This window comes from Aythya ferina (genome assembly GCF_964211825.1).
Source record: "Aythya ferina genome assembly, chromosome: 1".
Classification (NCBI taxonomy): domain Eukaryota; kingdom Metazoa; phylum Chordata; class Aves; order Anseriformes; family Anatidae; genus Aythya; species Aythya ferina.
In genome coordinates this window covers 138,340,864-138,366,610 of record NC_140296.1, presented here as the reverse complement: position 1 = coordinate 138,366,610, position 25,747 = coordinate 138,340,864, and the positions used below count along the sequence as shown (strand labels likewise).

Genomic DNA, 25,747 nt, shown 5'->3' with positions numbered 1-25,747 from the left:
TCCATGGGCTGCAGGGGGACAGCCTGCTTCACCATGGTCCTCACCACAGGCTGCAGGGGACTTCTGCTCCGGTGCCTGGGGCACCTCTCTCCCCCTTCTTCTGCACTGGACTTGGTGCCTGCAAGGCTGTTTCTCACGTCTCTCTCTCTCTCACACTTCTCTCTTTCTCTCTCTCCATCTCCCTCTCTCCCCCAGCTGCTGTGAGGGCAGCTCACAGGGGCACTAACAACATTGCTTATTGGCTCCGCTCTGGTCAGCAGCGGGGCCCTTACCTAACATGGGGCAGCTTCTAGATTCTTCTCACAGAAGCCATCCATATGGCCCCTGCTACCAGAACCTTATTAGGTACACCCACTACATCGAGCAAAAAGTTGCTCTCCATCTTTTTTATGAGCCCCCTTTAAGTATTGAAAAGCTGCAACAAGGTCTCCCCGGAGCCTACTCTTCATCAGGCTGAATATCCTCAGCCCTGTCAGCCTGTCTTCATAGGAAATGTTCTCCAGCCCTCTGATCATGGTCTTCCTCTGGACCCGCTCCAACAGGTACACTTCTTTCTGGTGCTGAGGGCCCCAGACCTGGATGCATTACTCTAAGTGGGTCCTCACAAGGGCAGAGTAGAGGGGGAACAGTCCCCTCCCTCAACCTGCTGGCTGATTCTCTTTTGATACAGTAATCATTTTAAAACTTGATTTCAGGAATGTGCAGCTTGTCCATAGAATTCTGGGTTCTACAGAAGATACTGTTTTCTGTGTTTGCATCAACTACCTAGAAAATACTATTTTTATTACTATTTTTGCTTAACTCACAATAAGGCCATCCACTCTGGGGTAAAAGTCTGCTATTTTTATTTTAAGCAATACATTCATTAATGGGACGAAGTTTTTGTTTTTTGTTTTTGTTTTTGTTTTTGTTTTTTTTTCCCCCACAGATTTATGTCATTTTTTCATATATATCAAATAATGCGATTGTTAAATTTTAGATGTGGTAGTTGATTTCTCTGAAATAAGAATATTGATAGCGTAGTCTGTATCATGCTGATTCTAGGACAGTTGTTTTGGAACTAGAAGGGAGATGTATGGAAATCCTTACAGCAGCACCGCTCCCATGAAAAGTATCAGAGTAGTGTTGTGTTTGTTTTGCAGGTGATATTAATGTAGTAGAAAAAGTGACAGTTTAATTCTATTAACTATAATCTTTTGGTGGTTTGTGTTTTTTTTTGTTTGTTTGTTTGTTTGTTTTTTCTGGTGTTTTTTAATTGCAGCAGGTGAACGAGATGAGAAATAATGTGTAACAGTGAGGGTTTGTTTTGAAATAACCAACAGTTACAGAAAAGTTATGACTTGTATTATTAGCTTGGTCTTTTTCCTTTCTGTGGTCATGCTTTGGGGAGGCTTTGTTAAGCAGAGGCTTTTGTTAGGTAAGAGGTTACTTTTTTTTTTTTTTCTCTAAGTACTGTATGAAAAGGAATTGAGGTAACTACTCCTTTCAGAGTTGAATATGCTTAAAATGTTTTGTTAATAATTAGTATTGTGACCAAAGTAAAGCCACTTTACTTCTCCTGAGGATGTTCCTCAGCACAGTTTCTTTGACCTATTTACTTTTAAGCTTTCTTTGTGCTAGGCCAGCCCCAGCAGTGTGTATTTAATAACCTCTGCTGTTTGGAAGGCAATGAACTTTATGATTCAAGCCTTTCACTTGTCTAACCTGCATGCTTCTGAAGACTTTTCCATTTCTTGAGAATTATTATGGTTTTCTGTCACAGATACAAGGTTGCCAAAATGCAATATACAATTTTGCAAATTTCAAACACAGTGACATTTAATTAGGATTAGAGAAGATTTAAATAAAGCAGTAAGGTCATAGTATGTATTTCTCTACTAGGCTTTTTTTCTTGATTCTCTTATTTCTCGTCTAGATTCTTTAGTTGAGCAATCCTTGTCTCTGAGCCTGAAACATGGCCTTTAGACTGGACAGTTATTTAAGTTTAAGGACTTGGCATGGGGTTATTACCTGTTGTAGGCTTTTCCCCTCTCTCAGGGTAGAGGATGATGTATGTTACAAATGGATGTAGCCTGATGCAAGTACATCAAGGAAGCTTGCAACTTCCTGTAATTTTGTAGCCTAATAAATGCATCCTCCAAGCATCGTATCTGATGAAATATGTTGTATCTGATCCTAAAACAGATGTCTGTTTCTTGAGGGAAATGAAAATCTGGTGCTACTTATTCTAGTTTAGAAGCTGTTAGGCTTATCCAATTTCTTTGCTGCATGCTTCAGATTTGTTTGCAGTAACATAGTATAATTTTGTAGTCATTTACAGAAAATGAAATGAATTTTGTCTTAGAAATTATTTGGGATATTAGGAAACTTGTCTTCAATTTCAGCTTGAAAGATTGAGCTTCTGTTTCTCTTAGATGATTAAAATTTTGTGCCACTAAACTAGCTGGGAAAGCCAGTTTCACTAAATATGATAAAACCTTTAGACCTGACTTAAAACCAGTTTTAAATTAAGGACTTGTACATGAGAATTATTTATTTTGACAAAGGTATTTGCCAAAGATTTGATGGCAAACATACCAGAAAATTGAGACGTCATGATGCAAAACAATCAAAAAATAATTATACTGAACACAGGTTTCGGTTTGTCTGTGCCAGAGAAATTCAGTAACTCACTAAACCTTGATTTTTAAAACTTGCTGTTGCAGCGTTCTCTTGATCAGCTTCTAGATGGTCTGTAACATCACTTAAAATTCCTTATAAAATGCACCTATTGGTATGGATTCACTATCCATAAACTTTTTGAGCCTTTTATGAATTGTATTTAACTGTTGGCATTTACAGCATCTTGTACCAAAGAACTTAATTTTAACTTCTGAACATAAATTTTGAACTCATGGATGTGGCTGCCAGGATCAAAGGTAATTTTCTTTTCTGCGGGCAGGGTGGTATTCCTGTGTAGAGTTTGTCCGTAGATTCCACATTATTTTATTATAAGTCTTAGGTACAGTTACAGCTGTGTGTAAACTATGGGGAATTAAATAAGTAAAAATGTTTCGTTTTATACAAAGAACAAAAGGAAAGTTTTCCACAGCTGTCCTTGGACCCCTTCTGGCCTATGTGCTCAGAAATTCATGTATTACTCAAAGAAATTATAACACCACTATGTCTGTGCCTGTTGGATCACTTTAATAAAATTATCTTATACATCAGGTGATAACATTAAAAAATATTCCATAAGCAGGTTTCTTGAGTAGAATTTTGTCCCATTGGGCTTCAAGATGTTGATCATGTATGATCTGGGGAAAAAGGAATATAGATATTAGGATACTGACAAGTTTAGATTTTTTATGTAAGTGTGTATATGCATGTATATATATATTTTACACAAGGTAGAATACATAATATCAGATACTGCAAGTAACAGTGGTATAAGAATAAGTATTTGAGTAATGATTTACAGACCATACAAACTGTACAGAGGAGATGAGTACTCTGGTCAGCTGGATTCTCTTCCTCAGTACAGAGTATCACTTACCAATATGTCTAGTAAAACTGACCCTTGCCTGAAGTTAATCAATCTATTTCCTAAATTTGGGGGTAAGATAGTCAGCTGTGTTTCACTGTTGCAGAAATATCGCAAAGCTATAGAGTGCCTGAATCCACAATGAAATATAAGCCCTTAGTTCAAGCTGAAATTGTTCAAGCTGTTCTCTATACCAGAATATCAGCTGCACTGTGATGCTGTTCATGCTTCAGTCTTAAAGACCCCTACAGGAATAGAATCTTCAAAATCCTTCTCCTTGCTCTTCATTCCAGACAGTCTAAATCACAACAGAATTCTGCAACCTGTCCTTAAAGAGCCTTCATTCTTTTTTGGTAAACTGGTCCTATGCGTCACTGTGCTTGCTGTTCAAAAATTTCATCCTCATGTCAATGCTCAACTGCTCTCTTGAGGAATTTAAGAATTTAAACTAATTACTTCTTGCCCACTACAAAAAAAAAAAAAAAAAAAAAAGGGAAAAAAAAAGGAAAAACCACTATTTTTCCTGTGTGTGTTGTTGTTTTTTGTGTATATTTGAAGAGTAGCTCTTCTCAAACATCTCTCAAATACTTTGGTCACTGGATCTTTCCTTGGAGGCCATGTCTTCATCCATTCTCACAGTGCCAATGACAGCTTAACTTGTTTTTTAGTGTCTGTGTGTGCTATTAGCTCACAGGTGCATAAAAACTTTATCAAGAAAGATTCGAGGCTGAGTGTATGTGACTTGCTGGTGTCAATAATCCAGCCTGCGAAGCAACTTCAGTGGAGAAAATAGAACAAGTCTATAAAAGCTATGTGAGTAGAAATGCTCAGTTTCTCAGTGCTGCATAATCCTTTCTCAAATACAGTAACCCCAGCAGATCCACACAGTTTGCTCAGTTTTACTAATCTCACGTATTCAGGCTTGATTTTTTCTTCAAGCAAGAAGATGAAATAGCTATGCTCATAGTATGTCTGATTTCCATACTGGAAACCCTGCTGGATAGGTATCATTGCTCTCCTCTAAGTGTTTCAAGGCAATGGCAAGCTCATTCTTTCTGCCATAAGATAAATGAGCACTCATTCCAGTTCCTGCCTTCCTCCAGAGGTTTTCTGATGTACCATGTCCACCCTGGTCTTGTGTGGCTGAAAGCCTGTGGTTATCTTGCACAAGGCAGCTGGCTTAATCCTTGAAAACAAAAGCTGTGCGGGATGGGTTTCCCAGACCTTCTCTCTCCCCCTTCCCCGCCCCCCCCCCCCCTCCTCAACAGCTTTGTATTCACTTCAATTTTGCATTCACACATTCACATATCCCTGGGACCTATTTATTAAAAATGAATGTTTTTCCCCCATTCCTATCCACAAGTCCTCCTTTGAGTTGACTATATTATCTGTGGACTCATGCAGCTGAAAAAGAAATTAAACAACAATTATCATTTTTTTTTTTTTTTTTTTGCACAAGATCTCTTCTGTCTTGCTGCAAGATAACACAAACATTACTGGCAGAATAAGAACTGACATGGGGCCAAGGCAGGGCAACACCCCAGACCTAAATTCAGTGAAATTCCCATGCATCATCAGTCTTGGTGGAATCTGACCATTAGTCATCTCAGCTGGATCATTAAATTTCATCCTTGTCCCTCAGCAGAATGCTGCAATGGGTTAGGCTTTCTTCTCCAACATGCCTCTGTGACTGTCCTCAATGCTATTTCCATGTGGCTGTCCTATTTTAAGGTGAGGCATCACGGTCTATCTATCCCAACATACCTGCATCACTGGAAACATTGTTTGAGTAAGTTTATCCCTGGTATTTTACGCCTCCTATGGATTCATTTCTTCCTAGCTTGAAACTCATAACTGAGACAGGTCTTTAATGTGAAGCTAGGCTCAGGAACAATAAAAGCAGCAGCTTGAGAAAAAGAAAAGAAGACATGAACACCCTGCCTTTTTGGATGCCAACAAATATCTTTATGCTAAACTAGATCTGCTAAATAGCTTCTAAAGTGCTATATCTCAACATAAGCACAACAGTCTCTGTACCTCTGTACTCTTGTGTGCCTTTCACATTGCTTGAAATTTAGGGATATGCTTTCACGTATTTGTTGAATCTGAGTTCAGCTGAGTTACCTTTCTCTGGAAATGTGTGACCAAACAAGCAGCTGAAGCCACATCTCAATTTCCAGCATAGCACCATAATCACAACGCAATGCTTCCTTTTTTACATCTTTTATGTGGCATTGTGTTCTGAATCCTGTGGGACTATCTCTTCCAAGATGGGTATTTCACTTAATATTTATATGCTCCCTGTGTAATGCAATGTGCTGTGCAATAATGTGTGAAGAGCAATATCTTTCATCCTTGCTTTCCAGCTCATTACATCTTACAAATCACATAATACTTATAATAACAAAATAAAACCATTTCCAAGTCTGCTGCTGTATACTTTTTCTTATCAAAGTCCTTTTCTCATAAATTCTTGTTTTGAAATACCCAACAACCTTAGAAAGCCATGTGACTCTTTTCCTCCCCTTTATTACTGCCTACCAGAAGTTGGCTCCCACTGTTTAAAATGAGACCTTTAGACCATTCATGGTTTATCTAACTCATAATAAGCCAACAGATGAGGCTCCTCCTTGACTCTGCAGCTGATCATGAAACTGTCAGGAGAGAGTTATGCACTTAAGGCATAAATCACATAGATAATCATAATTAAACCTGTGGAACTTAGGAATCAGTTAAAGACACAGAACCACTGTAGCAGCCATTGCAGCTGCAGTTTTCTGCAAATCTATCAATTGGAACAAGGTAAGCATTTGAGGAAAAATAAAATGCCTTTTTCTTGAATGCACGTGATTTTCACAGAATCATTTAGGTTGGAAGAGACCTCCAAGATCACCTAGTCCAACCTCTGACCTAACAGTAACAAGTCCTCCACTAAACCATATCACTAAGCTCTACATCTAAACATCTTTTAAAGACCTCCAGAGGTGGTGACTCCACCACTTCCCTGGGCAGCCCATTCCAGTGCTTAACAACCCTTTTGGTAAGTAAATTTTTCCTAATATCCAAACTAAACCTCCCCTGGCGCAATGTTAGCCCATTCTCCCTCGTCCTATCACTAGGCATGTGGGAGAGAGAAACAATTTTCAATACAGAGATGGCTACCTTGAAATCCCAGCTCTAAATAATTTAATTTGCTTTATTCATAACGCGAGTTGAAGCTGTGGAAATGTGATATATTTATTTATTTATTTATTTATTTAAATCATACTTATGAAGCTACCTGTTCTGCTGAACCCAACAGAGATTGCTTGAAGGGAAGGTCTTCTGGACATTTACAAGTCTAGTAGAATGAATGTACTCATTGGAATAGGCACCGACTTGGGCTCAGAGGAAACGTGCAAGATGCACACAAATCTTAATTCTGCAGTTGAAATTTGAAATGTAAAATTCTTGTACTTAGATAATTTTGAGTCTAATATTAAAATTTTGGTTAGGAGGTTTTCTTGTGCCTTTTACCTTAGGGACTTGGAGCAAGTGCAGTATTGCTCTATCTAAACAAAACTAGAGAAAGCGGGCCTTGGCACAAAAACAATTTACTGCTTGGTTGAAAGGAAGAGAGCGAAATCCAGTTCTGTGCCAGGATAAGGCCAAGCCCATTACCTTTATTTTATGTTTAAAAAGGTATGTGTAAGGAGAAAGAGGAAGAACAAAATATCAAGAATGAAGACTTCAACCTAAGTCTTCCTTGTCCAGAGTGAGTGGCAAGGTAACCTGTATTATTGATTTCTCTGGTACATTTTTAATAACGTTTTGAAATAGTTTCATTATGCATAAACAAACATACATTGGAGAAGAAGGTTTATAACCTCATTGAATCCAGTGGCCAAGGTAAATTGATATTATGTGATGGCTGGGCTGTGGAACCCTTTCACTCCAAGGCCTATGAGTTGTTAGCTACTTCCACAGGACAGAAGAGGTGCAGTAGGAGGAACTGAGAGCAGCCCACCAGTACCCAGCAGTAAGGTCAGACATCTGGCATGCTTACATGAAGGTAACTTCTATGAGTACAGCTGCTTTTGATAAGGGAAAGGGGAACCTGAAACTCACTCATGCCCTAAGTACTGGACTTTTCTGCTTTTATTCTCATTGTCCATGTCTCTCACTCTCTGATTTTAACTGGAAATTTCATTTTTTTTCTTTATGACACTTGTTTTGTTCCTTGTACTGTTGCATGGAAAACTTTGCTCATTTATAAATTAGCAGTTTCTGACAAAAAATAAAGTCATTAGAAAACCCTTAATCAAGATGTTTACCAGAGAGCTTCTGTGCTCTACTCCTTATGGTCCTCAAATCTAATTAAAGGTGCCTTGCCATCTGTGAAACATTTACAACAAATAATGTGAGAGCAACTCCAGTTATAGTATAATAATTTCCAGCCCAAATATTTCTTTAATGCTTGCTCTTTTGTCTCCAGATAATTCTGGAAATAAAATCCTTGGTGCAAATATTTCTCAGACATGACAGTCCTGAAATGTCTGGATTACTGGTCTGTCTTTTTCAGGTAGTTGGATTAGATGAACACAATGCTGCATTCTAGTGTTAGGTTCTATTTAACATTTTCCATTACTCCTTTCAAAATGTGAAATGCAGACTAGACACATTGCAAGAACTCTGCCAGAAGCATCTCCTTGTCTTCTCTCTCCTCCTCCACCCCCCCCCCCCCCCTTTTAGTATGCTTTTAGCCAGTACTTCCTACAAACTCTCTAGGATGTAGGGATCTACCTTGTCAGAAGAAGTATAAGAGGACTGAATTCAGTGTGCTTAATTTCTTTTTTTTTTTTTTTTTTTTTTTTCCTTTGGGGAAAGAAATATAAAAGTGACAGTATTGATAAAAAATAAACCTGAACACCTTAGCAAGATCTAACAAAATTAAAAACAATCAGCAAAACAACAACAACAAAAATGAAACTAACATTTAATAAGGACCTACCTTTCTAGAGAGATTTTGCTGGAGCAAAAAGAACCTCTTTTGTTTTAGAGGGCAGTTCAACTTACAGAAATGTAGGGCTTTTCTCTGATGGTCTACAGCACTTGCTGGTGTCCAGCAGATGGTGCTGAGGAAAACAGATGTTTCTTATGCACAAAAGCATTAGTGAATATTATTACTGGGTATTATTCTCTCCATTGTCCAATGCAATTTTCATTACCACTGCTGCATACAAGCTGAGTGGCATGAAGGAGCCTTCCTAACCATCAGCCACTGGAGACTGGAAAAAACATAGCTTTGTTCATTAACCAGGTATAGTAACCCTCCCTCAGGAATGTTATGTTCCACTTTTCATTTAGCATACAGTCATAGACATTTTGCCTATTATAAAACTCTAAAGATAATTATAAATAATTTAAAAATGCATCAGTTGCACTGATAAATAGTGATTGAGCTTGAGCAATGAACTTGCGTATCACACCCACGTTCCCAAACCCCTGGTTTTGCCTTGCACAGACTTAACAGAAAGGTTTTTACCTTTGTAAAAACTTACAAAGATCTTGTTAGCTGCCTGTGGAATATATCACAGGCAGAGCTGAATAGATTGACACATTTGAAAGCACTTGTGACATCAAAGGGCAGATGAAATCATCAGGCAATTGAATCATGTTTGCAGCAGAAGATTAACACTGCAAAATGGCTAAATCCATGGACCATTTTATCTGCATTGTTTACATCCTACTCTAAAATATTGGTTCAAAAATACTGGAAGTCTATGATGTTCAAAATGTCAGCCTGAAGTGTTGTGTAGGGCTATCAAGTCTCCTATGGATGTAAATGGTATAAAGGTTTCAGCATGAACCGAAGTTGAGAGCATTACAGACCGTGTTCAGTACCTCCTGATTCAAAGTACTTGGGGGAAAGAGGCTGGGTAATATCCATGTATTTACTTAGAATAGCAGCTCTTATATTTGTACCTCAGCCATGGTTAGTCTAATGGTTATCAATCTACTGGGCTACCCAGATATTTGAGCAGAGTGATCACAAGGCCCATTTTACACCCTGAGAAAAGCAAATACAATGTGCAGTGGAAATAGAGCTACAGAGGAAAGGTCAAAGGCCACAGAAACAAAGTGAGCAGCATGTAGTATAGGTCTTGTGGGAAAAGCTGAGAGTGAGGTCTCTGGCTTCAGGAAGCAAGATGCTGTCATGGAGCACGCTAAGGAGAAAGTGGAATAGATGGCAGTAGCCATCTCTTTAATTGGGTGGGAGAAAACTAAGGTTGGGTGTCCTGGGTTCAGCAACTGGAGGACTGTCCTGTTGATTGGAGTTAAGAGTTGTAAACCTGTGTTCGATTCCCTGTTCCAGGTAAACCTTCTGTGAAAACAAACAGATCTAGCCTCCCTATTTCTTGCTTTCTTAGCTATCAAGCAAATATAAAAGCCTCTTTGTTGTCTCAGCATAGACTTAAATTTAAGTGTAAAATGTTTTGTTCCATCAGTAATAGTGGATTTGGAAGAAAATATGCTTGTCGCATTGGCAAATGGATACTCCTGGAGAGGAAGAAAAAAATTTTTTAGAAAGTAAATGTCATTAGAAAAATCTGCAAATGAAGCTATCTGATGCTTAAAGACAAAACAGTTTTTTCCCCGTTTGATTGATTTGTTTTCTCTTGATTCTCTGTTAATTTTTCTTTCTGAAAAAGCTGTTTACTAGCTTAGTATTAATGTCTTATTGTAAGTTTATCAGACTTTTTATTATTTGTTTTGGTATGGTTCTAAATGATAAAATCATATTCTGTGCTAATTTGACTTGGAAAGAAAATTATTGGACAGTTCCTTTTTGTAATTTGCAGAATACATTTAAGCACCCATATCCTTCCTGTATAATCAGAATTTTTAGCACAATAGTACTGGGCTCAGTAAGATCAAATATCAACACATCCTATGTACAGTGAGGAGATTCCTGAATTAGTGCCACCTATGTGGCTTCCATGAGGGAAACCAGACTGGTGTCACACTAATGTGGTCACAGTAGACATCTGCACTAGTATATGCTGCCCTGTGATGAAAAATGTGCCTGCATGTTTGATCTGGTTTGAGTATGTGGATGACTTTCTGCAGGAATAAATAGACAAGGAAACAACATCGTAGAGGAGGGCTAATAAGCTACAGACCCGAAACTAGGGGGTGGAGATGCACTGGGCCCCAGAAGCAGCGTGCACTGTGGGGCAGGATACCCGCTGAGACCTGAGTGCTGCCATCAGTCCAGTGATACCCCTGAGCCCTGTCTTGACTGGCAAGATGTGACAGGCATTTCTCCCACAAAGCAGAATTATTATTTTATCTGGACAGAATCCACAGCTTAAGTAGAAAGTCCTGATCTCCACCTTGATGTTCAGACCTGTTCTTTGTGGCCTCTGCTCACTTTCAGTTAAAGAGATGATTTCACACAAAGGGAGTATCTTCTCATCTATTAAGCTGGCATTTCCAAAACAGCATATATTTGGTGGTATTTAACCACATATATATCCAGCTTCTTGTATGGCCAATGAAAAATGACTTTTATATTTTGATAAATGGCAGAACCACCATATATTTCAAGCTAAAATGACAAAATAACTTGACATATTTTCCTAGCATGGTCACATGGTATTGAAAAAGTTTTGTGGAGAAATTATTTTAGGCTATAAAATATTCTGTTTGTTTTTTTCTGTCTACTGAGATAACAGCAGAATGTTTTGTCTACACATATCCAGGCTTCATTAGCTGCTGGAAGATGTAAAACTGATTCAAACTTCTTGGAATTTCAGCCCAAAACAGGCATAAATTATAATGCTTTGGATGGGAAGTTTCTGAGAAAGGAACTGGCTTGATTTTTTTATTTTTTTTTTTGTAAGGGTTTTTGGTGTTTAAAATATACTTTGCATTAATTGTTGTGAGTGATTGTGTTTCTTTGTCTTAGTTTTGTTTCCATCTATCTGCTTACATCTCTCACTCATATTAAACTTTTGGTGCTATTAATTAATCTTATTGCTGGTGATCATATTTATTTTTCTAAGATTGGCACATTAGTGCCATTTAGGAGTATGATCTTGTTTCATTAAGTGCTGCGTAACCAGAGTAAGATAGTCAGTGGCAGAAGACTTTGGTTTTAAGTATGCCAGCAAGCAGCGCAATAGATTATAACAAACAAACATAAGTGTTACATAGGAACAGCAGATTTTTATTTGGTTTATTTCACTTGATTAAACTTAAAGTAGATGTTTCTCAGTAAAAATGGAAGATCATTTAATTTAGAAAACAAAGGATAGAGAAGATAAACACTGAAGTGAGCCCCACAGAGAAGAAGAGAAAGGGGATTAAGGCAAATAGATGTACTGAGGACTAAAGGAAAGTATCAAAAAATAAAATAAAAAATATGCGTCTTGAAAACTGTGATATAACTCCTGAAATCATCATGAATGCATGGCATCATGAGCTGATATTATATCACTCGGTGTCTGATTTATATGTGCATTCTGTTTAGAATGGCCTGGTCCAGGAACAGTTCAGTAAGATCTTCCTAATACCAGCTTGCTTCCCTGTGCCTGTGCAAATGCTGGTTGAGGCCTGAGGCCATTCCTGTACTGCTCAAGTAGTCCTTCCCTGCTATGCTACTGCTTCTAGGCTCTTGGCAATCTGCACAAATTTAAAGTTGACTGTACATTTCAGGAATGTTTAAATAAAAAGAAGCTTAAATTCATTTCTGTAATCCTTATTGTGACTGATGATCTTAGTATCTTCAGTTTGCTCTGGAAAAAGGAAAGTACAGGAAACTGCACGTGAAACTGTTAGAAAATAGGTGTTTTCCACAGTGTTTGATGCTGCAGTACTTAGTTTCCATGTTTTTTGTTTTATAATTATTATTATTAAAACTCTGTCCATGACAACATGAAAACTAGATGTTGTTTGCCATTGATAATATTTCAAATAGCTGTTGTCAGTGCCTACATTAATACGTGTGTGAATATTTGGAGAAATTGGTTGTTTCAATGTTGTTTCTGTTGGTTGTTTCCATTGGTTCTAGAGACACAGCAAAGTGCCAGTCTCAGTCTGGAGTCTCCCACATTTCCATTTTTTAATGAAGTTGAGCATGTGCTAACTTCTAGCCATACCAATTAACTGGAAAACTTGCTATTCATGTAATAGTTAATTGGTAATTTATGCTCCATGCTAAATAGTAACCTTGAGCCATTTCTACACTGAAGCCAATGAAGACAGCAGGAGTTGCTGATGGTTTTATAAACCTGTAGTCACTGCATCATCTTATTTATTTATTTATTTATTTATTTTTAAACAAAAACTTATGGGAAGTGCATTTAATACTTTCTACTTTCATAAACCTGAAGTCTTGAGCTGGCAACTTCTGATACAACAAAAAGCTATTATAAAATGCACACAAACAAGAAACAACTATTTTAATTTGTTGCCAAAAGAAGTTTATCAGATTAAGATGGGTTGCTAGCCTTTCTAATGTTTACGCTTCAGACTTTTTCTGGTCTGTGGTTTGCTTTGTGGGATTTATTTATTTATTTATTTATTGGTCACTGGCTGAAGTCTGACCTTTAAGGAATGAATATATATATATATTGGTTACAAACGGAACACAAGAAAATTATAGTTTCATTATTCACAATGAAAGTACCAGATTGCTACAGCTTACAGCAGTGTATTGAATCCTTTCTTGCTTCTAGGACGTTGAATATCATCCTGCTCTATAGAAGAGAGGGTCCATTTCCACCCCAGAGATCTGGTATCTTTAGCAATTGTTTAGCTATTCCTACAATACTGTAAAAATGAATTTGTGTTTGCAGAGGCCTCTGAGATGATCAGGTGAAAAACACTTAACAAGTACAAAGCATAATTATTAGCCAATGTTTAACAATGTTTTATGATTAGCATACAGTACCTGTGTGAACAATGTTAAGCTTATAGGTAACAACGAGAGCCAGGCTGCTTCATTACGTGCTGCTTTTTACATTGAAACTCATCTTTTTATCTTTTTTTTTTTTTTTTTTTTTTTTTCTGTCTTCAATTTGTTGCTGCTCAGTCTAGAACTCACAAATGAGGCTACATTGTTGTTAAAAACACGGTTTATTTAAATCTTAAAAATAGGCAGGAAAAAAGCACTTGATTTCAACATCTGCTTTTACAAGGGTGTCTTGGCAAGCAGTAATCATTTATTTAACCAACAATGCAGAATTAACTCATTAGGGTAAAATTAAAAAAATTCTTTATGGTACTATAAGGAAAATGTGTATATAAGAGCATATAAGTCTCTAATTTTGTCATATTCCTGTACTGTGTTGTATATATTAGACAAATGTTTTTGTCTTAAATGAGCAGTTGTTTGGTTTCTGAGGAGTTCTGCTGCTTTGCAGTATCAGAGTCTCCTTCCTGATCACTGTTGGTATTTGATCACTTCAGGAACAGGCTATATGAATTGAAGGGATTTCAGACCTGACAGTGGTCACATTATAAATATATTAGTTGAGGAATTCATATCAAAAGAGCCAGGACAATATTTCTGGATTACTCATTGCCCCAAGTACCAATGTGGATGCAATTCATACATTTTGTATTTTAAAAGAGACTTCAGGTAGTAAAATGCAACATGTGACAGAGGTACTCTCGCAAAGAAATAAATGTCATGATCACATATGTACATCTCTCTCTACTCCTTCTCATGCTGTAAGATGTTGCTCAGTATTTATTCAAGATCTGTGTAATAGTTTTGATGGAAATAAAATTTCTGACATTCTTCCTCTCAACGTGGACATCCAGTAATTTCTGCTTAAGTGCCTGCAAGTTCATTAGAGCTTCTCTGTAAGCTACTTAACCTGCTTTCTATGTCATGCGTTGAGGAGGGGAAAAAAAGTGTTTTTAAACACAGCTGGGCAGGGGTAGAGACAACAGAAAACATTTCTTAAAAGTGTTCTAGAGAACTTGTTAGTTATTAATGTTTCACAGTGATTTCCAGCTCCAGCATTTACATTCCTCGTTGTCTGAAACCTGTCAGATTTGCATTCAGAAGATTCAGCTGCTTCTAGTGTCTTTTGTTCTTTCATATATTTGAGTGATTCCAATATATTGTAGAAGAGAAAGTAGGGAGCCAGGGGAACAACACGACAAACCTTAGGGCCTTGTCATAGCTTATTCAAAAGACAGCAAGTATGTTCCTGTGAAGTGCAGAGCAGCAGCACATCCACCAGCCAATGCTGTCCAGGGCAGCAATAAATAGAGCCTCTTCTCTTCCTGGTTCAAACTAGGTGCTAGATTTGTGATCATGGCATTTCTAGTCCTGCTCAGTTCAAGAAGATCCTATGCCAAACTGCAGGAGAAAAAAACAAAACAAAACAACAAAACAAAACAAAACAAAATCCTTCAGATCTCAGTGCAAAGGATGTAGAAAATCATGATGAATTCATTGTAACAGTATTTGTGGATGAAAAAAATATGAGTCCTTGGCTAGGTACCTTCCTGTCTTCCTTGGTAAGTGAACTGGCATCAACGGTTTATTGCAACGGCTTTGTTTCAACTTTAGTTTGAAACAAACTGGTCATGGACAGGGGAAAGTAATGCATTTTTCACTCAGCCAAGGACCTATTAATGTCAACTAATGCCTGAGTAAGCTTTGAGGATCCAGGTCTAGTACACTAACAATTACAAAATAAATAAATAAAATTCAGTGTGCTACCTTTTACTGATTTTCCCCTTGCAATGTGCAATTTGGTGCTCCATCATTCTCAAAGAGAGCAGTCAACATTAGCAGATAACAGAGCAAATAGTGTGCAGCAATGCTCACAGGCCACTGAGTCCTCAGCTCCATTTGTATTTCCTTTGCAGCTGTGAGGGCACTAGAACATTTGTGAATGAATAATTTACTAGGGTAGGTGGACTTTTTTTTATTATTATTATTTTGTGTGTGTATGTCGGGGCTGGGGGGAGAGGGCAGGTATTATTTGCATCAAATTAAACTTCCTACCTTGTCTGCTGAAGCATCAGGGGTGTATGGGTGTGCACAGAGACAGATTTTAGTGGCCACTGAGAACGTCTGAAAGATTATCCTCACCCTTGAGATCTTACAGACCAAAGGAGAGAAAAGGAAACGCAGGAAATATGGCAAATACAAGGAAAGCTCAAAGTAAGAGGAGAATACCAGAGATTCAATAAACAGCACTTCCAGAACAAACATCTACCTATCACTCTCTTGGGGACATCTTCAGAGGAACAAGCTAGAAGGAAGTCTAGAGATCTATCAGCTATGTTTAAACAGCCTTTAAAATTTTAAAAAACATGTCATTATACAAGCTTAAGAATTAAACGACTTTTTTTCTTGCCAGGCTTCCATATTCAGTTGGTGGTCTTGAGTGATGATGCTCTTGTGTTTATGATACCTTGTTCTTGCTAATACATTTGCTCTTGGTGACACTGGTCTGCATTATGGCCTTTAAATGGGCATCATTTGAGTTTATCCAGGAAAAAAAATATCTTTATTAAAGTTCAACTAGGTGATCTTAGAGTTCTTTTCCAAACTGAATGATTCTATGATTCTATGAATGTTGAAGAAGAGGCAAACCTTAGCTTGCTTTTAATTGGTTTGACTTCCTCAGATTAGAAAAAGGAAACAGTATTGTCAAAGTCATCCACAGATAGTTCAGAGATGTACATAGATGTGATGAATAAATCAACGTCATCTTGCATAAAACTTGAGGTTAGCTTCTGAATTAGAGGTAAGTACCATCAGTAGAGGCCTGTTACTGTTAGCACCTCAAAGAGTAAAATAGCCTGTGTACCCTAGAAATAGGACAGAAATAGGACAGTATTTTCTATACTATAACTAAAGTTTTGTCACATGTCAGAAATTAATCTGAAGTCTTTGGGGACAATAACTAAGGTACACTGTGAGGCAAAGGTATTGATTTTATATCATAAAACACAAATCTGTGATCTCTTTGATTCTGCAGTAAGTTCAAAATCTTTTTGACTTTGCCAAACTATCCTGACTTTGCTTGTCAGTACCAATTTCTCTATTAGCTATTGTCATTTGAGGGGCTGCTATCTCATCCTAATGTTTTTGTTGTGTTTTTGTGGTGTGATTTTGCTGCTTTATTTTCCTTCTGTGCAGTAAGAAACTCTTTCATTTCCCCTTAGAATGCTGTATCTGTTGTGGTGTTGGGAGCCTCTGCTTTCACTGCAATGAAGTTGCCCCAAAACCATTACACCTCCTGTCACTTAATGAGACAGGAGTTGTAATGGAGTTATGTGACCTACAGTTTGTGCAGTCTGTGTACAATGTGTTCCTGTAGTCTCTGGTAAAATGTACGAATTCATACTCCCAGGGGCATACAGCATATAGTAATGGATTAGTTGTTTTTTAGCACCTTCTGAAATTTCCCTATGGTATCAGAATGTTAATATCAAGTCTCATCTCTGCTCAGTTAGAAACTATAAATATGCATATATATATTTCTAATGTGGTAAATTCCGCTGTGCTTTTAGAGAGGTAGATTGGCTGTATATGCTTTATTTCAGGAGGAGGAGCATACTTGTGAGTAATCCATGTTTAAAACATGCTGAGTGTTTAAACAATTGTAAAGTCATTGTTGATAAAGGTCTCTGAATGCAATTTTAAATGTAGCCAATTCTTGTCAAGTTGCCACTTGCCACCGATTCTTGCCACTTGCTACTGTGGAGTGCTTTTGAGCTGCCAGGAGGTTTTGGTTTAGGGGTATGTGTGTTTGTCTGCCTATAGGAATGGAAATACAAGCAGGCCAGCAGATGAAAAGCTGTGCTAGAGCGTTTCCTTTATATATATAAAGGAATATATATATATAAAGGAAACACATAATCCCTGTCACATAATAAATGACTTCTTAGGAGAATGGACACAATTGTTGATATATTTCTTTATATATTTATAAATATATATATATATATATATAAATTTATATATATATAATAAATATATATAAATTTATATATATATATATATTTCTTTATATATATAAAGGAAACACTCTAGCACAGATTTATATATATATATATCTCCCCTCCCCTCCCCTCCCCTCCCCTCCCCTCCTCTCCTCTTTTTCCATTTTTTTTTTCTCCTCCAGTTAAGGATCCTTCTGTTCTCTATTTCAAGTATCATCTTCAGTTTAGGGGTGGGCACCAGGATTAAAAAATATGCCACTAGTGCATTTATGAAAAGACTTCTTAGAGAGTCATACTAAGAAAGTTTGTGAGCAGCTGCTGACCAACTGATTATCAGCACTGCTTATACTGAGAGGCAGGAAAGTGTAGAATTGATCAACAATTGTGTCCATTCTCCTAAGAAGTCATTTATTATGTGACAGGGATTGTTAGGCTTGGCAAAAGACAAATTCTTGTGCAAGTAACTACAGAACCAGTTTTCTTTACTGAGATAACGCTCGTGTAAATCTTAGTCTGCTGACGTCCAACAATGACAATACAATATATTTCACAGGGCCTTACATTCAGTTTACAATAGCAGACGCCTTTGGGCAAACAGTCTGTGCTTCAAGCTTTAAGTTTGTGTATCTCTTAAATTGTTTGTATAATAAAAGACATTGGATTAACCAAGCTACCTCTTGTTAATTAGGCAAAGGCTTGCTATGAAGTCATGTAGACTTAACTGGCACAAAAGCCAGTGGAAAAAATAAACACAAAGACTAAGCTATTGTACAGATTATCAGTTACCTTCCCCACCATCACCACCGCAAAAAAAAAAAAAAAAAAAAAAAAAAAAGTCCATAATTTTGTTAACTGCTTCAAAAATGTTTACCACAAATACAAAAACTTTTTAGCGTGAGGTTTATTAAAGTAACTATCATTGTTCACATGCATATTTGAAGTATATAATACAACTTTCCTAAGTACAAGCATGTGACAAATAAAATAGGAACACCTACCACTTATGTGCAATATGTCCAAAATAGGCTTCCCCACACTGTTGACGTGTGCTGCATTCTCCAGCACCACAAATGGTCTTACTGCCTGCAAAAAGCCTGCTGTCTTTCCTCCATTGAGCTCTGGACAGCCTTCGTACAACTGTCAGTGTAAGTGCGCAGTCAATTGCTGGCTATGAGATTTGAGAAGGGACTTGGGACCAGCCCTTCATTTTCTTAGGGAAAAAAAAATCTCTTGTGGAAGGGCCTGCCTGCCAAGGCTCATGTTGTGCAGTGCAAGCTGCTCCTGCTTGGCTCTGGACAGATGTAACGGTCTGTCTGCAAACCTTTGAGTGGCCAAGACCTAAAAGGTTCTTTGTAAAGAGTATGTTTACTTTACACAAACTGAAGACAAGACTCTTGAAAACTTGATTTTAATAAAAGTTAAAGGTTAGTTAGATATTTATAGGGGTGTAAGAATGGTTTATTTTATTCTACCTTTAAATGTTAAGGTTATTTGATAAAGCAAAGACAGCATAGAAATTAATGGAGTGTATACATAAAACTGGAATACTGTCAGAGCCAACTTTCTCAAGCGTTGTGAATACTGCTGACGTAAAATGAAAGAATCTTTTTCATCACTGTACTCTAGTGAATGCCTGTGAATGTGTTGGAAAGTCAAAGTAGTAGTTCTGGATACCCTTTAGAGGGCATAGAAAAAAAGAATAGGTGCAGGTGATGTCACTTTAGTATTTGTAAATCATTTTGATAGTCTTGACTCAGAGAAGTTACTGAATCTGGTGCTATCTTTCATGTAAAACAGTATGCCTGGACTCTACAGCCTTTGGGATCTAATTTTTCTTCTGCTGTATTTTGTAGAATTGTATTATTTCCTAATATGGTATTTGAGAGATGTTTTAAAAATAAATCATATTGACATTTGGATTTAATTATAAATTTCAAAGATAGGAACACATAGTTTATGCAATATCTCTGCATGATGTTCATCTGACTAGTATGCAATGAAAACAAGTTTTATAAAATTTACATTCTTCAAGGAGCCCAAATAAATTTTTGAGGATTTGTGTATTGATATGGAGAGGGGTCAAAAAATTGATCTGTTGAAATGAACAGTAAATTCTTAGTTCTCTGTGTAAATAAACCTGTGGGGTCTAAACAAGTTATTTGAGTTGAGGGACCTGAGCAAATTAGCCTTTCTTCACCATTTTTTGGAGGATTCTGTGAAAGAAGTAGAACTAGAGACAGTAGTTATAACTGCTGGATTTTAATACATTGCTGTTTTACTGTTCATGTCTGGCCAGCGGGATTTCATTATGTCATTTTTGCAGCTATGTATGTTCAGAATGATTTCTGTTTAAGGTTCTGCAGGGGTGGATCACTGCAAGAAAACTGAAATAGAATTACAGAATCATTTAAGTTGGAAGAGACCTCCAAGATCACCTAGTCCAACCTCTGACCTAACACTAACAAATCCTTTACTTTAGTATCAAGAAATACTTGATGTGTGATTTGTCTCATGATTTTTACTGAAATTTGAGGCATCAGAAACATGTCCTTTTGTCAGAGCTCTATCATGGTAGATGCTCCAAAGGCTTGCCCAGAGTGGTAGATGGGTTTGTCAAGCATGGTGTATTGTTATAGACAAGCAGAAGGGGGATGGACAGGGTAAGTGAACAACGATAAGGGTGGAACTAGGCAGGGTTTCTTGGATGAAAGAGTGATGATCAGTGTTTCAAAGGCCAGCTTATGGTCAGACACTAGTGGCATTGCTCAAGATTGATATTGCAATCAAAATTTTATAACATCTTTATGGATAACATTGATGATAGGATAGAGTGCAATCCCAGAAAGCTTGTGAAAAGATACTGAGTTGCAGAGGGAGCAGCTGATATGCTGAAGAGCTGCTATATGCAGAAACTGAGACTGGAGAAATGGGTTGATAGGGTCCTTGGCAAAGGCAAGTTCAGAATACTGCACTGAGAGTGGAATAATGGGCTCAGGGTCTGACTGGCTAGAAAACAGCTTTGCAGAAAAGAATCTGGGAGTCCTGATGGACAGCAAGTTGAGCATGAGTCAGCAGTGTACTCCTGCAGCAAAGGTAGTCAAAAGCATAGTGAACTGTATTACTGTTTCTATTGGGACACACTTGTTTCCTTCCCTTTATCCAGCACAATGGGACCACATATGGAGTGCCATGTTCAGTTTAGGGCTTCCCACTACAAGAAATACATTGACTTACTGGAGCAAGTCCAGTGCATGGCCACCAGAATAGTTGGGGTCTGGAGCAGCCAGTGTATAACGAGAAGCTGAGAGCTGGCTTTCTTAGCCTTAACAAGAATAAGCTAAAAGGAGATATTAACAGCACCAAATGGAATAATAAAGAGATGATTGTGGTGGTTTTACTCAGGTGGGCAGCCGAGCTCCACCACAACCGCTCTCTCACTCCCCCTCTCCTCAAAGAGGAAGGGGGAGAAAATGCAACACAGAGAACTCGAGGTTTGGGATGAGAAAGGTTTAATTAAAGGGAAAGGGAATGGGGAGGAAAAAAAAGAAACAAAAGAAACAATTAGTCTGCGCAGAAGCACAGAGAGAGGGAAAAAAAAAAAAATCTCTACTTCCCATCAACGAGCAGTGTTCAGCCACATCCTGGGAAGCAGGGCCTCAAAACACGTAGTGGTTGTTCAGGAGGAACAGCCCCCTCCCCCACGAGAGCCCCCCCTTTTATTGCTGAGTGTGACATCAGGTGTTATGGAATATCCCTTTGGTTGGTTTAGGTCAGCTGCCCTGGCGATGTCCCCTCCCCATCACTTGCCCACCCCCAGCCTGCTGGCTCTTGGGGGCTTGGAAGGAGTCCTGATGCTGTGCCAGCACTACACAGCGATAGACACAACACTGGAGTGATATCAGTGCTGTTCCAGCTACGAGTGCAGAGTACAGCACTGTGTGGGCTGCTGCAGGGAAAAGGTGACTCCAGCTCAGACAGACCCAACACAATGATGGTGCCAGGATCTTTTCAGAGGTGCGTGGTAGAAAGGTGAGGGGTAAGAGGCAAAAGGAAGAAACACAGGAAGCTCAAATTTGATATAAGAAAAAACTTTTGTCCAGGAGGTGGTTAGATCTGAGGAGGCTGTGGACTCAACATCCTTGGTGGTATTCAAAACTTGACTGAAAGAGACTCTGACTGACCCGCTGCAGCATTGAGCAGCAGGTTGGATTAGGTGACCTCCAGGTGTACCTTCCCACTTGCATGAATCTGTGGCTTTCGGAAAGTGGGGAAAAGATAAAACAAAAAGACTAACTCTAAGATAATGAAATTACATAAACAAATTAGCACATTGTACATATTGTAACACTTTCAACATCCATGCATTTTGGTTTTTGGCAGACACACTATTCAGTCAAGAAAGAGTTAGTCCTGTGGTAAGCAAGCTCTTGTCTAGAATGTGTCTCATAACCACTGTAATGGAACATGTTCTTACTGTACAGAATTCTTAATTCATGAAGTATTTATTCCTCAAAAGGCAATCATTTAAAACACTTTGCTTCACTGAAAATGTTTATCTGTGCCTCTAAAATAACTTTGTACCTTCAGCTTTTATTCCTTTTTTTTTTTTTTAAAGTTGTAGATTCTACACACTCTTTTACACGAAATACTGTGCTAAATTCGATAAGCTTTTTCTTTAGGACTATCAAGATGATTTATAGGAAAGATCCATGTGTCAGCACTACAAAAATATAATGAGAAATGGGAACCTTTCAATATATTATCATCTCCAGGGTGCCTCTAATGCCTTAGTGAACATATTCCAATGTATTGCAGGACTCTGAAGCATACTTTGTCTTCCTAATGTTACTACTTCCAATATTTATCATCAGTTCAAATGTGTTTTCAAAGTCCACTCCAAGAGCCTTGTCATTTACGTGAAGATTACAGTTTCCATTTATTTCAGAAGCTTCTGATCTTTATAAAAATGGATGAGCTTCTTGAAACACAGATGGAAAAAAAAATACACAAGAAGAGAGGAGAAAGATGGGTGTGGTGAAATATCACATCCTTTCAACATTTTCTTGAAGGAAATTGATTAGACAGAGGAAGTAAGGAATTTCTTGAGGCATTGAATCAGACAGCTGGAGAGGATGAAAGGGGAACTGTTGGAAGTGCAGGTGCAAAATTGTAAAATTCAGTTCACCTGGAGGGAAAATGTGTTTGCCTAAACTAGGAAGAAGGAAACACCACACACACAAACAACACACAGAGAATGGAGAACATTAGCCTGATCATGGAAACATGCTGAAGCCAGAGAAGGGAAAGTAAACATAAGATTAAAAAGGAGCTGGAACTTAGCATCTGCAGACCTAGCGATGTGGAAGAGTAGCAAAAAATGTTATAGAAACCCCAAAGGCACAAAAAAAGTCATGCTAGTGAAAACACCTTACAGACTTAAATACTGGTGAAAAATAATAATGTTTTCTGCTATTTCTTAAAACCTAGTGAAAATATGAAGTTATTTTAGCAAATTAATATCATGAAAGTGTGGAATTTATTGTGGAGACACATTTGTACAATACAGATGACAACAACAGTACCACCTTTCACAGAAGCACCACAGGTGCTTTCACTGGAATATTATTGTCTTTACTATAATATAGATCAAAATAATAGACTAAGTTATTTTTGATTGCAGACAAAGTACACAATCCTTTGTTATAAAGACACCAGGTTGACTCTTCTGAAGAACTAGAACTGAAATGTGTTGGATAATTGATTCTATTTGATGTAATCGTACAAGTCTAGCAATGTCTTGACATGTTGTTATCCAATTGACTTATCAAACTAGATTTTAACTCCTAAATAGGCACATAACCTTCAAACTGATAACAAGAGCAATGAATTGTCGCCTTTCATACAGTCAAACTGAACAGCTAGTCACAGAGAAAAGGGAGCAGAAGAGGGAAGGGATAGACCTCAAGGAATAGTTCAACGGAAAGTATAGTCCAACAATGAAGCTCTTTAGACCAAATTATTACAAGGGTAGATCTGAGTATCACATGTACACATCCAGTATTAATTTTTCTGGGCTGTATTGTTTTTTATTGAAAACAAAGCCTGCTGAGATACTTACCAAGCTTCTGATACCAATGGACATCCCCATGTTTCCAATGAATAAATACTTATTTTTCAAGCTTTTCCAGGCAACTTCATTGTTATTATATTCACTGTATTGATTCTCTTACCTGTAGGTCTTCTGTATTCAAACATTTAATGAGATGTTCATGAAATCTAATGTAATTACAGCTCAAATGTCTTTTGCAATTAGGTATGAATTGGAGAGCTCTTGGGTGAGGTTCTGCTTTAGGCACAGCACCAAATCTGTACTTCTGAGACTGTACTTGAAGCTGCTGAACATATTTTTAGTGACTGAAAGGAATTTGATTGTATTCAGTAGCATTCAAAGGTTCAAAGATCAGGCTGCACATAAGGTAATGTTTTTGTTTAGAAAATGAAAATATTTCAGTCAAGCCTAGCCTTCCTCTGTCTTCTATGCATGTAGCTAATATATCATAGGGATTTAAAAATTAACATCCATTAGATTTTCAAGTATACTGGATCCAAACAAACAAACAAAAGGCAGTTAGTGTCTTTGGGAAAAATATTATCCTACAGTCTATAAATAATTTCAAAAGCTGAGATTCGGCAAGATTTCAGTTTATACTGAGTCACAAGATACTGTCTATGAAGATGTTCTTAAGCAGTTTTTTCATATTCTTAATTTTCCATGGGCATGATTTATTGATTGCTATCATTGTTTTATAGTTCCTCCTTTGTGTAGGAATTCAGAAGTGTCACATAAGTAAATTGCTTAAAAATCTCAGGAAAACAGTAACTGAAACTTAATTCAGTGATGCCTGTCTATGTGCATGTGTGCATTCTATGTGATATGTTAAAGATGTCTTTCAATGATTGTACCATTTCCCATTATTACAAATTTAAGAAGGTTAGTACTTATATTATCTTGATTCTCCTTTTTCCAGTACACTTAATCACTGCACAAGAAGTTCAAACCCTGGATTTAAAAGGAAAGACATGTCATGAACTTCAAGCCCCCAGATCTTCTGGGACCCATGGACTCTTCTGTCTGCACAGCTGAGGAGTTGCTCTGGTTCTGGAGGAGTTGTTACAGATGTACACTGACATGAGTGGAAAGAAGGAAGTTGCTTGGGAGTTCTACCCATATAGGAATTAAAAATTACTTATTATTTGAGATCAAAAATCTATGCGCTTGATTGTCATGTGGAAATAGTTATCAACATTAAGAGAAGATAAGGAAGCAGGAGAGTGCAGCCAAATGCTAGTGTACTTTGCACACTTGTCATAAAGGAAATAACCCCTTGACCAAACCAAAGGCATGGCAGTTGCCTTTCTTTGTGCGCCAGGAGTGCTACACCCATCGGCATCTCTGGCAAGCAGCAGCAAGTCTAAAACAAATAAACTGTAGTGGCAATTTCCTACCATGCCTTTCTAATACAAAAATTACAAGTGGGTAGTTAAAGTACTTGTTAGGAAATGAAATAAACTGGAATAAGGATATAATGGGTCCAATATTGTGTTGAGGCTTATTTTAACTAGGCTTTGTCTTCAGTAGGGAAGAATAAGGCTGAATATTTGTAGAATCATGTTCAGAAAATACACCCAGCCTTAGATGCTGGCATGTAAGGAAATTAAAGGGTTAGGATGATAGTGATGATAAATCAGTATATACCCTTGTGTCTATGAGTAATCTCAAAGCAGATGCCTTAAAACTTGTTCATTTTGCCCTGAGACATGTTCAGTATCCCACACAATGGAGATAATGACCATGAGCTATGGTGTGATGAGATGTGTTTATCCATGGTGTGGATGGTGTGGTGTGATGTGTTTATCCATTAAATTACTTAGCAAGGATGACAAAATAAAATGATTGAATTCTTTTATGTTCCTTTGCCCCCTCCATATAACCGACATACCCTGGTTTTTGCTCAGCACCTACAGTTGTATATTGGGACATCCATTGAAGAAAATAAATAAATATATATATATATAAATTTTCTTCTTAATTTCCTAGACTTATCATCTTCACAGAAATTGGTATTAGATCAAACACTATCTTTATTCAGTATATTATCATCCTAACTTTCTAGCAATAGGTTAGTAATCCCAGGAAAAGCTTCTTGTATTACCGAAACATATATTTATATATATGAAAATATTTAGAGAGTTTAACTTGTA

General features: G+C 37.5%; 1 long non-coding RNA gene across 1 annotated transcript; it reads left to right on the top strand.

Moving 5' to 3' along the window:
* Nucleotides 1-252: 252 nt before the first annotated feature.
* Nucleotides 253-25,067, top strand: LOC311420581. The gene is made up of 2 exons (XR_014684382.1): nt 253-542; nt 24,514-25,067. It is a non-coding gene; the product is annotated as an uncharacterized lncRNA (long non-coding RNA).
* Nucleotides 25,068-25,747: the final 680 nt, after the last annotated feature.